The 12,632-nt window shown below is 36.5% G+C and overlaps 1 protein-coding gene across 7 annotated transcripts in view; it reads left to right on the top strand.

The window, feature by feature from the left end:
* Nucleotides 1–12,632, top strand: part of LOC144234466 (uncharacterized) — a 271,734-nt gene that overhangs the window by 22,707 nt on the left and 236,395 nt on the right. For all 7 annotated transcript variants that reach the window (XR_013335966.1, XR_013335968.1, XR_013335964.1 and 4 more), the window contains exon 2: nt 9,783–9,845. The gene's annotated coding sequence lies outside the window, so the exon portion shown is untranslated. The remainder of the gene's footprint in view (nt 1–9,782; nt 9,846–12,632) is intronic.

Genomic DNA, 12,632 nt, shown 5'->3' on the forward strand with positions numbered 1-12,632 from the left:
ACATGGCCAGATTTCATTCTTTCTCTTTGCCATGTAGTATTCCATTGTTTAGATAAGCCACATCTTCTTGATCCATTCATCAGTTGATGGACATTTAGGCTCTTTCCATGATTTGGCTATTGTTGAAAGTGCTGCTGTGAACATTGGGGTACATGTGCTCCTATGCATCAGCACTCCTGTATCCCTTGGGTAAATTCCTAGCAGTGTTATTGCTGGGTCATAGGGGAGCTCTATTGTTAATTTTTTGAGGAAACTCCACACTGGTTTGTAGATATTGAATCATACTTGCATTCCAGGAATAAATCCCACTTGATTTGTGTGAATGATCCTTTTAATGTATTGTTGAATACTGTTGGCTAATATTTTGTTGAGAATTTTTGCGTCTGTGTTCATCAGAGATATTGGACTGTAGTTATTTTGTTTTGTTTTGTTTTTCTCTGTATTGTCTTAATTTGGTTTTGATATCAGGATAAGCTGGCCTTGTAAAATGAATTTGGAAGCATTCCTTCCTCTTCTATATTTGGAATAGTTTGAGAAGAAAGGTAATAACTCTTTATATTTGGTAAAATTCATCTGTGAAGCCATTGGTTCCTGGACTTTTGAGAGTTTTAAAATTACCAGTTCAATTTAGTCACTAGTAATCAGTCTTTTCAGAATTTTTTTTCTAATTCAGTATTCAAAATTGTATGTTTCTAGGAATTTGTCTATTTTTTTGTTAGCTGTCCAATTTTGTTGACATAGTTTTTGTATAGTAGTCTCTTATAGTCCTTTATATTTCTGTGGTGCCCATTGCTACCTCTTCTTATTTATTTCTGATTTTATTTATTTGTGTCCTTTCTCTTTTTTTTTTCTTAATGAGTCTGTTTAAAGGTTTATCCATTTAGTTTATCTTTTCAAAAAAAAACTGGTCTTTGTTATACTGATATTGTTTGTTTATTTATTTATTTATTTTTCAGATTTTGTTTCATTTATTTTCTGCTTTGACCTTTATAACTTCTTCCCTCTCATAACTCTGAGCTTGTTTTCTACTTTTTTTCCCAGTTCCTTTGGGTGTATGGTTAGATCATTTATTTGAAATTCTATTTGTTTTGGAGGTAGATCTGTATCACTATGAACTCTTCTCTTGGAACTGCTTTTGTTGTATCTCACAGATATTGGACCACTGTGTTTTCATTTTAATTTGTCTTCTTGATTTTTTAAAATTTCCTCTTATTTCTTTGTTGACCCATTTGTTTTAGTGACATGTTGTTTAACTTCTGTATGTTTGTGAGTTTTTCTTGTGTTTGATTTCAGTTTCATACCCTTTTGGTCAGAAAAATGCTTGATGTGATTTCAGTCTTCTTAAATTTGTTGAGATTTGTATTTTGTTCTAACATGTTATCTATCCTGGATAATGTTCCATATGCACTTGAAAAGTATGGGGGCGCCTGGGTGGCTTAGTCGGTTAAGTGTCCGACTTTCGCTTAGGTCATGATCTCACGGTTCGTGGGTTCGGGCCCCGCGTCGGGCTCTGTGCTGACTGCCAGCTCAGAGCCTGGAGCCTGTTTCAGTCTGTGACTCCCTCTCTCTCTGACCCTCCCCTGCTCACGCTGTCTCTCTCTCTCCTAGAAATAAATAAATAATAAAAATTAAAAAAAAGAAAAAAAAGAAAAGTATGAATAATCTGGTGCTTTTGGATGGAATGCCCTGCATATATCTATTGAGTCCATTTAGTCTATGTGTTGTTCAAGACCTCTTTCCTTATTGATTTTCTGTCTGGCTGATTTACTCACTGATTTCAGTGGAGTATTAAAATCCCCTACTATTATTGTATTACAATCAAGTTCTTCTGCTATGTCTATTAATATTTGCTTTATGTATTTAGGTGCTCCTATGTCAGATGCATAGATATTTACAATTGCTATCCTATTGTCGGTTGATATCTTTATCATTATGTAATACCTTCCTTTGTCTCTTATCTGTTTTAAAGTCTGTTTTATCTACTATAAGTTTTGCTACCTCAGGCTTCTTTTTGTTTCAATTTTCATGGGATATCTTTTCCTATCCTTTCACTGTCAGTCTGTATGTGCTTTTTGGTCTGAATGAGTCTTTTGTAGGCCTCATATACATGGGCCTTGTTTTTGTTTGTTTTTGTTTGTTTGTTTTTTTAAAATCTGTTTCGTCACAGTATATCTTTTGATTGTAGCATTTAGATAATTTACATTTACAATGATATTTGATAGGGGCCCCTGGGTGGCTCAGTAGGTTGAGCATCTGGCTTGATTTTGATTCAGATCATAATCCCAGGGACATGGCATTGAACCCTGTGTCAGGCTCCGTGCTGAGGGTGGAGCCTGCTTGGGATTCTCTCTCTCTCTCTCTCTCTCTCTCTATCTCTCTCTCTCTCTCTCTCCCCCCCCCCCCACCCCTCTCCTCCACTCTCACTCTCTAAAGAAAAAAGTGATTATTGGTAAGTTTATACTTATTTTCTTTTTCTTCATTGTTTTCTCATTGTTTTTGTAGTTCTTCTCTTTTCCTTATTCTTTGGTTCTCTTCCCTTGTAATTGATGACTGTCTTTAGTGTTATGCTTGGATTTCTTTTTCCTTATTTTTGTGTATCTAGGATAGATTTTTGGTTTTTGGTTACTATGGGTCTTATATATAAGCATTTGAAGTATACAGCATCCTATATTAAGGTGATGGTTGCTTAAATGCTTTCTTAATTTTATCAAAAGAATAATATTTTTCTTCTCAATAAGTGCCAGCAAATACTCTATTTGTGATTATAATTTTTTTCTGGAGCACAAACTACTAAACAACTGTGCACAATTGAATGATACTTTACACATCTGTTGACAGCAAAACATCAAGATCCATATAGAAAAGGCATTCCTAATCCATCATGACATATTTATTTGGTATCACTGAACATTGATCAATATCATATTTTTAGGACATAGAGCCCTTTTCTTTGTGGCTGATCAAGTATTTCTATTGTCAAGTTTCTTCAGGCTCTTAGTATCAAAATATGATTATATGTTTTCCAAGTTTGTACTTAACTTCTTTCTTCCTTTGTTACGTTAAAATTATCTCTGAAATAATGGTATTATCTAATCAAAGACTATTTTTAAATTAAAAGGGTAATGAGAGTGACATGTTTATCATTTTTGATGTACCGTGAGTTCAAGAATTATGGAAGATATGTCAGTCTTAAGCACAGAAATAGCTTTTGTTTACATGATGGTGTGCATGAGAGCATAACACTATAGGTGCATGGGCTTAGTGTTTCTGCCTGTAAAAGTTAGATAAGCTTTTAGCCACAAGAAAATGAAAATTTGAGTTATAGGAGTCAAGGAATATAGGTGTATTTTTCTCAAAGAATAATTTTTTTTAAAAAGTCTGAGTAAAGCAGTTTCTGCTGTTGGTTTAACAGCTTGGTAGCAGGGAGGTTATCTTAGATTTCTTGGCCTTTTCCTCATCCTTGCCACCCTGTGGTCCAGAATATCTACCCAAGTCCAGGTATCTTATCTGCATTCAAAGCCAAAACAAACAGGAAGGAGACTGAACCACAGAGTATAGTCTTTCAAGAAATCACAAGTATTTTGACCACGGGCCCCTCTACTCCAGCTGGCAGTCTCCTCTTTGAAGAGACCTTTTCCTTCAGCTCCCTAACTAGTTCATCCCCCTTCAAGCAGCGACTCCAGCAGCTCCTCCTTCGGGAAGCCTTCCCAGACCACCAGTGACTCCTCTAACCCCTGGAGAGCCCTCGCAAGGCTTGCTGCTACCCCCACTCCTCTTACTAGAGTGTAAACAGCACCGATCTGAAGGGGCTTCCATCCCAAGTGTGCAGGCAGAGCCTGGTTATGTCAGTTATTGTTGTATCGGAGGATCAATTGAGTCTACCCAGTTCGGCGTGAAAGTTGGTCACTGCACAGGGGCTGTGACCCTGTCCTTCGGGGCTACCTCAAGAAACAAGCCAAAGTACACATGGTGAAGAGTCCCAAATACCACTAGAAGTAAGGAAACAAAATAACCAAAGTCTCAATAAGAGAAACAAAGAGACACCATTTAAAGAACACTTCCTGAACAGACAGGCCCTGGACAGTCAAAGAGCCCACTTTCATACAGCAGCACCCACAGGGGCAGAGTGCATAACAAGCTTTTAAAATTAGCAAAAGATAGAAAGCTAACCAAAATGATGAAATGGAAGAACTCTCCTCCAAAGAAATTCCAAGAAGAAATGACAGCTAAAGAACTGCTCAAAACAGATATAAGCAACATAACTGAACAAGAATTTAGAAAAATAGTCATAAAATTAATTGCTGGGCTTGAAAAAAGCATGGAAGACATCAGAGAAACTATTGCTACAAAGACTATGGAGCTTAAAAATAGTTGTGATGAATTAAAAAATGCTATAAATGAGATACATAATAAAATGGAGGCGTCCAATGCACAGATTGAAGAGGCAGAAAGGAATAAAGGAGAAGAAGTGATTTAGAAGACACAATTATAGAAAAAGAGGAAGCTGAGAAAAAGAGAGATAAACTGATCCAGGAACACGAAAGGAGAGTTCGAGAGCTCAGCGATGCAATCAGATGGAACAATATCCATATCATAGGAAATCCAGAAGAGGAAGAGAGAAGAAAAGGTACTGAAGAAGTCCTTGAACAAATTAGAGCAGAGAACTTCCCCAACCTGGGGAAGGAAGAAGACACTGAAATTCAAGAGGCACAGAGAACTCCCCTCAGATTTAACTTGAATGGATCTTCTGCACGACATATCATAGCGAAACTGGCAAAATATACAGACAAAGAGAGTATTTTGAAAGCAGCTAGGGTTAAAAGGGCCAGAACATATAAAGGGAAACCTATCAGAGTGGTTACAAACCAATCTACTGAAACTTGGCAGGCCAGAAAGAATGGCAAGAAATCTTCAATGTGATGAACAGAAAAAATATGCAGCCACTATTGTTTAACATAGTGCTAGAAGTCCTAGCCTCAGCCATCAGACAAAAAAAGGAAATAAAAGGCATCAGAATTGGCAAAGAAGAAGTCAAACTTTCACTTTTCACAGAAGACATGATACTCTACATAGAAAACCCGACAGACTCTGCCAGAAGTCTACTGGAACTGATCCATGAATTCAGCAAAGTTGTAGGACACAAAATCAATGTACAATACTCTGGTTTCTCTTCAGATCATATAAATCTTTCGCCTTTTACAAAATCAATGTACAGAAATCAGATGCATTTTTATACACCAATAGAAGCAACACAAAGAGAAATCAAGAAACTGATCCCAATTACAATTGCACAAAAAACTATAAAATACCTAAATAAACCTAACCAAAGATATAGGAGATCTGTATAATGAAAACTATAGAAAACTTATGAGGGAAATTGAAGAAGACACAAAGAAATGGAAAAAAATTCCATGCTCATGGTTTGGAAGAATAAGTATTATTAAAATATCATTAACACCGAAAGCCATCTACACATTCAATGCAATCCCAATCAAAATTGCTCCAGCAATCTTCTCAAAACTAGAACAAACTAACCTAAAATTTGTATGGAAGCACAAAAGACCCCAAATAGCCAATGTAATATTGAAGAAGAAAACCAAAATGGCAGGCATCACCATCCCAGACTTTAGCCTCTACTACAAAGCTGTCATCATCAAGACAACATGGTATTGGCACAAAAACAGACACATAGACCAATGGAATACAATAGAGAACTCAGAATTGGACCCACAAATGCATGGCCAACTAATCCTTGACAAAGTGGGGAAGAACATCCAATGGAAACAGCCTCTTTAAAAGATGGTGCTGGGAGAACTGGACAGCAACATGCAAAAGAATGAAACTAGATCATTTTCTCACACCATACACAAAAATAAACTCAAAATGGATAAAGGACCTGACTGTGACAGGAAACCATCAAAACCCTAGAGAAGAAAGCAGGAAACAACCTCCTTAACCTCAACCGCTGCAATTTCTTACTTGACACATCCCAAAAGGCAAGGGAATCAAGAGCAAACATGAACTACTGGGACCTCATCAAGATAAAAAGCTTCTGCACAGCAAAGGAAACAATCAATAAAACTAATAGGCAACCAATGGAATGGGAAAAGTTAGTTGCAAATGACATATCAGATAAAGGGCTAGTATCCAAAATCTATAAGGATGTCACCAAACTCCACACCCAAGAAACAAATAATCCAGTGAAGAATTGGGCAGAAGACATAAACAGACACTTCTCCAAAGAGGACATCCAGATGGCCAACAGACACATGCATCAATGCTCAGCATCCCTCATCATCAAGGAAATACAAATCAAAACCACACTGAGATACCACCTCACGCCAGTCAGAGTGGATAAAAAGAGCAAATCAGAGGACTCTAGATGCTGGCGAGGATATGGAGAAACGGGCACCCTCCTTCACTGTTGGTGGGAATATAAATGGGTGCAGCCCCTCTGGAAAACAGTATGGAGGTTCCTCAAAAAATTAACAATAGAACTCCCCTATGACCCAGCAGTAGCACTGCTAGGAATTTACCCAAGGGATACAGGAGTGCTGATGTATAGGGGCACATGTACCCCGATGTTCATAGCAGCACTCTCAACAATAGCCAAGACATGGAAAGAACCTGAGTGTCCATCAACTGATGAATGGATCAAGAAGATGTGGTATATTTATACAATGGAATACTACATGGCAATGAGAAGGAATGAAATCTGGTCATGTGTAGTAACATGGATGGAACTCGAGGGTGTTATGCTGAGCGAAAGAAGTCAGGCAGAAAGGGACAAATACCATATGTTTGCACATATAGGTGGATTAGGAGGAAGTTGAGGACAATGCGGGAGAAGAAGGGGGAAAATAGTTGGGGAAATGGAAGGAGGCAAAGCATGTGAGACTCTTGAATGCTGAGAATAAACTGAGGGCTGATAGGAGTGGGGGAGAGGGGAAGGGGGATGATGGGCATGGAGGAGGGCACTTGTTGGATGAGCACTGGGTGTTATATGTAAACCAAATTGACAATAAACTATTTAAGGAAAGAAAAAAAAAAGAAAATAAATCACAAGTATTTCTATTTTAATTGCCAGTGTCATATGGCTCTTTTAGCTCTAAAGGGTCATATCAAAAGGCACATTTAGATTTTCCAGCTTCTAAATATAGAGGTGAGCAAAAAAGGGGTCACATTTCACTGAGTATTGGGTTGCAAACTCAGAGTGCCTGCTGTAACTACTGATTTTCAATATTTTCTATTTAAAAAGCCACATCGAATGTACTTACTAAAAGACTCTATAGACTGTCAATTCAGAGAAATAATAGCTTGAATTACAGTACTGAACAAGAGAATAAATTAATTGGTAATATTTCTAACAGGTACACTGATTGAATTGATGTCATGTAGATCCTTCTTTATATATTAATATATAGTATTATAAATTGTGTGTGTGTGTGTAATTTTTCCCCTTCACGTCTCTAATCAAAATTCACCTTCTCAGTGAGATCTCCTATAGCCATTCTGTCTAAAAGTATGATACCCTTCAATGATTTAATAAAAATAAATAAATAAAAGTATGATACCCTTTTATCAAAAAATATAATCATTTCTCTCTATTGCTTTGAATTTTTTCCATAGTACTGGTCAATAACCCTGTATTTTAGATATTTACCCTATTTAGTGTTGTCTCTCACACTAGAAAATAAGTTTGATAGAGGCAGATCATTTGTCTTTCTGCTCCATGTCTATCTCCTATACTCCCGGTACAGAATCTGTTGCACTGTAAGTATTCAGTAAATGCTTACTAAAGAAACCAGTAAATGAATGTTACCACTGAGTTCAGAAAACTTCCTCATTAGTTAGCTTTATGTAAGCTGAGACTCTGATTCTACTCAAATTGTCAAAGATTAAATGGAGTTGTTTACTGTTATTGTAGCATAACATTCAGCACACTAAACTCATCATTTCATATCTCCTTATACATAAGACAGTATTTTTTAAAGACAAGGGTGTAACTTTTTAAAATTTATATTTATTTTTGAGAGAGAGACAGAGTGAGCAGGAGAGAGGGAGAGAGAGAATCTCAAGCAGGCTCCACATTGTCAGCACAGAGCCAGATGTGGGGCTCGAACTCACAACGTGAGGTCAGGACCTGAACTGAAACCAAGAGTCAGATGCTTAACTGACTGAGCTACCCAGGTGCCCATAAGACATTATTGGTTGACCATCTTGAAGACAGATAGATTTGATTTTCCTATTGAGAGTATTGAAAGTTTCTGCTGTACTCTTTATAATTATAAAATGACAGCTTTTTTCTGCTCAGTGAGGCTAGCCAATCTGGACAGGGAGAAAGGTAATTTGAATAAAGCTGTATAGACCAGATCGATGAACGATACACAACTCATCAGAAATGTGGAATATAGTATAGAGAAAACTTTTTGTTCTCCTTCAGGATTTAGCTTCACTTTAAGGCATTTCATCCTAGAACATAACATTAGATTTAATGTGCATGAACTTAACTTTTCAAAGCACTTGCAAACTGTTACCTAATTTTATTAAGTTATTTTATATTATAAATTATATTATTAATCAGTTATTTTTGTAACTTGTACAGCTAAGATATTACCAGTATTCTTCCGTCATACCACTAACTTTGGACCTTTCTCCCCTAAGGTCTCTGGTGCATTGAGGATAGAAATTGTGCCTTCATNTTATTGCTTCTTGGGCTGGAATTGTTAGATCAATTCTGTCTATGTAGTTTCAGAGATGAAAAGAGATGTATTTTTTTATTTCAATCTGTTATGTACAAATTTGACATTGACAACCAAACAAATCCACTCAACTAAAAATCGTTGATACAGGGGTACCTGGGTTGCTCAGTCAGCTAAGCGGCCAGCTCTTCTTGGTTTTGGCTCATGTCATGATCTCACAGTTTGTGAGTTTGAGCCCTGTATTGGGCCTCACACTGACAATGCAGTGCCTGCTTGGGATTCTCTCTCTCTCTCTGTCTCACTCTCTCTCTCTGCCCCTCACCTGATAATACACACATTCTCTCTCAAAATAAATAAATAAGCTTAAAAAATCAATGATACAGAGATTATGAAAGTTATGACCTATTCTAGTTTGTCAATCACAAGATCTTATTGAAAATCTAAAAGATCTCAGCACAATATTAGATAATGGGATTGCTTTTTTGATATTATATGTTTTACATGCCTTAAGAAATATAGTTAATAACCACTTATAATTTGACCAATGGAGTATCCCCTAAAAAAATCAGAGACCTATCTACCAATACAGTAATTTATGCTTCTTGTATAGAAATGCTTACATTTTGCNCTAAATTCATCTCATTCTGCTTATATACCCGGTATTAATTCTTTTGGTACAAAATTCATAACTTAAATTACTGCCACCTAGAAAGAAATGCAAGTACTTTATTTTTTTTTTTAATTCTAATTTGAGCATAGTTGACACATGATGTTGCATTAGTTCAGGCATAACAGCATAGCGATTCAACTTCTCTCTTCGTTATGCTGTGTGCACCACAAGTGAAGCTACCGTCTGCCACCCTCTAACACTATTACAATATCATTGACTGTAATCCCTACACTGTGCCTTTTATTCCTGTGATTTCTTCATTCCATGACTTGAAGCCTGTACCTCCCACTCCATGCACTTTGCCCATTTCTCCACTTCTTCCTCTCTGGCAACCATCAGTTTGTTCACTCTATTTAGAAGTCTGATTCTGAGTTGTGTTTGTGTATTTATTCTTTTTTTTTATATTTTAGATTCCACATATGAATCAAATCATGTAATGCTAACTGAAATAAGTCAGACTGAGAAAGAAAAATGTAAGTACTTTAACATGTATTCCTCCACCCAAATTTTATCATTAAAATTCCATGAAGCTTCTTCAAAAGCCTACCAGTCTACTTAAAACCTAACTGCTTATTGCTGTTAGCTTCTTGAGAAGAAATCCAGTGAGGCATTGTTGAATTTTTTTCTGAGGCGTGTCATTGAAAAGCTTTGAAAGTATGTCCAAACAGGGGCCTACAAGGGCAACTCTTTCCTTATTTTTAAAATTTATTTCAGTGACCACAGACTGCTTCCTGGGTCAGATGATTGATTAGAGTTTCTTTCCACTCTGGCTTATGTACCTGGCAGGCTGCCACCAACATCCTCTTAAACACATATTGGAAAGTTTTAAAAGTGATGGTCCTCTCTTTGAGTCCTAGTTTATAGGCCGGTGACCAGATCCTTGACTCCACAAGCTTTTGCCTACATGGCCTCCTCATTCCACCTGTACAAATGATGTCACATTCTCTCACTGAAGACATTAGACCTAGCTATACAGTGACATACAGCAATAAATGATGCTAAAGAAATTGTAAATTTTCATTGTGAGCCAGTATGTGTTCTGTGTGACCACATTATTATATGTGTTATATATTAACATATATAACATTATTTTATATATATACATATAACATGTTATGTGTATATATATAAAACACAATAATATAACATTATTGTATATGTTATATTGAATACAATATTAAGGGATCCTAATAGAGAGTATTCAGGGGTCAGACCATTCAGGGTCCAAGCTGACATATATTGCCAAATGTTTCAGTTTCGTACTTGTAGTTGACCTATTTCCAAACTTGTTTTACATAGGGCTACTATTATAATTGATGTACAAAGAGCATGAAATGTCTTTATAATGAAATTCTAGCTCAGCCAGTTAGACTAATCCCAGCCCCAAAGGCAAGAAATCCTATGGAGATAGACCACCTAAAAAAAGGTATGAAACAACCCCACCCCATAGGGGGAGCTCAGCCTGAGTGACAAGCCCTCCCCATAGATGTGAAACAGGGCTGCCCATTCATATGCATATCAGCATTTAAGAAAATGTGTGCTTCTATAATGCATGGATTTGTAGAAATCAATTAGTAAAGGAAATAGAAATATAAAAACATAAAAATTAAATCAATTAATTGTATATTTACAAAATATAGGCATATGTACTAGATCTTACCATTGAATATACAGAGAGATAAAAGGAACTTCTTATAATTTGCATGTCAGCACTACTTTTAGGAAACAACTCATTTACCCTGGGCAATAAAACCTGGATGTCAAAGAAGGTGAAGACCAGGGCTAGCACTTCTACTGTTACATAGTCACTAAGTCACAAGTCTTTAGCCTAGTTGCTCTCATCATTATCTTACTAGTGATGGACTGACCTTCAATATCACGGTTTCAATTTCACTACAATTCTTATAAATGTTGTATGTAATTTGTTGAATATGTTTATCTTCATGTAAATATTTATCAATCTATGTATAGTATATTTAATATTTTGTGTAATTATCAAAAAAATAATTAATTTAATTTATTTTTAAGTTTATTTATTTATTTTGAGAGAGAAAGAGAGCACAGGAGCTCGTGGAGAAGGGCAGAGAGAGGGAAAGAGAGAGATAATCCCAAGCATGCTCCACACTGTCAGCACAGAGCCTGACTGGGCCCATCTCACAAACCATGAGATCACAGATTGAGCCAAAATACAGAGTTGGATGCTTAAATGTCTGAGCCACCCAGGCGCCCCTATTAAAATTTTATTTGGGGTCACTTGGGTGGCTTAGTTGGTTGAGCAGCCAACTTCAGCTCAGGTCATGAGCTCATGGTTCATGAGTTCAAGCCCCTGTCAGGCTCACTGCTGACAGTGTAGAGCCTGCTTCAGATCCTCTGTCCCTTTCACTCTCCCTGCCCCTCCCCCCTCTTAAAAATAGACATTTGAAAAAAGTTTATTTTGTTACCTTTATAAAAGGCCAAGTTATAAAACATTTCCCATTTTGCCCACTCCCCCACCCCCATCTCTGACAACCACCAATCTGTTCTCTGTATCCATTATAGCTATACCAGCACCAATCACATTTCATTCAAAACAATTTATGTAAATTCCCCCTTTCCTCTTTTAAAAACTCTAACCTCCTTTTGTGTCTCTGGAGCATGCTTTCAATTTTGGTCAACACTGTTTCCTGGATTGCAATCCTTCAGATTCTGAGTAAATGCACACATTTTATTTTGCAGCTTGTAGGTTTGTCTTAGAGTGGTCACATAATCTCACTGAATAAATATTTGAAGAATGATTTTTAAATAACTCTAAAGAGAACATATTATCTATTAGATACGAGAGTTCCAAAACACATTAATTTAGTACTTTGCTTCAACATGACTCACTTTGTCACTGACTGAGCAACTGTTCTCATACATCCAGATTTCTCTTACCATATATCATAGACACCGATAAATCATTGTTAAATTGAGACTCCTGAATGGAAAATTCTATGGAGCAACTAAAAAACACATCTATCATATGTATATTTCAGATGCCTCCAATTTGAAAGTTAACTGCAATGTCACAAAACAGTTATTTCCTAATGGATAATGTTCATGAAACATCGTACTTTTCTCATAGCCTGTATCTAAATTATTGGATATAACTGGGGTATTGTTCCTGCTAAGTGAGATTGGTGTTTGAACCCTTATTATCTTCCCTGGAAGGAACTACAGAAGAATAGGTACATAATTTATTTTCTGTTGTTTGGGATAGAAAGAAGAATCTGTTGGACTCT

Source organism: Crocuta crocuta, unplaced genomic scaffold (assembly GCF_008692635.1).
Source record: "Crocuta crocuta isolate KB4526 unplaced genomic scaffold, BGI_CrCroc_1.0 scaffold154, whole genome shotgun sequence".
Classification (NCBI taxonomy): Eukaryota; Metazoa; Chordata; class Mammalia; order Carnivora; family Hyaenidae; genus Crocuta; species Crocuta crocuta.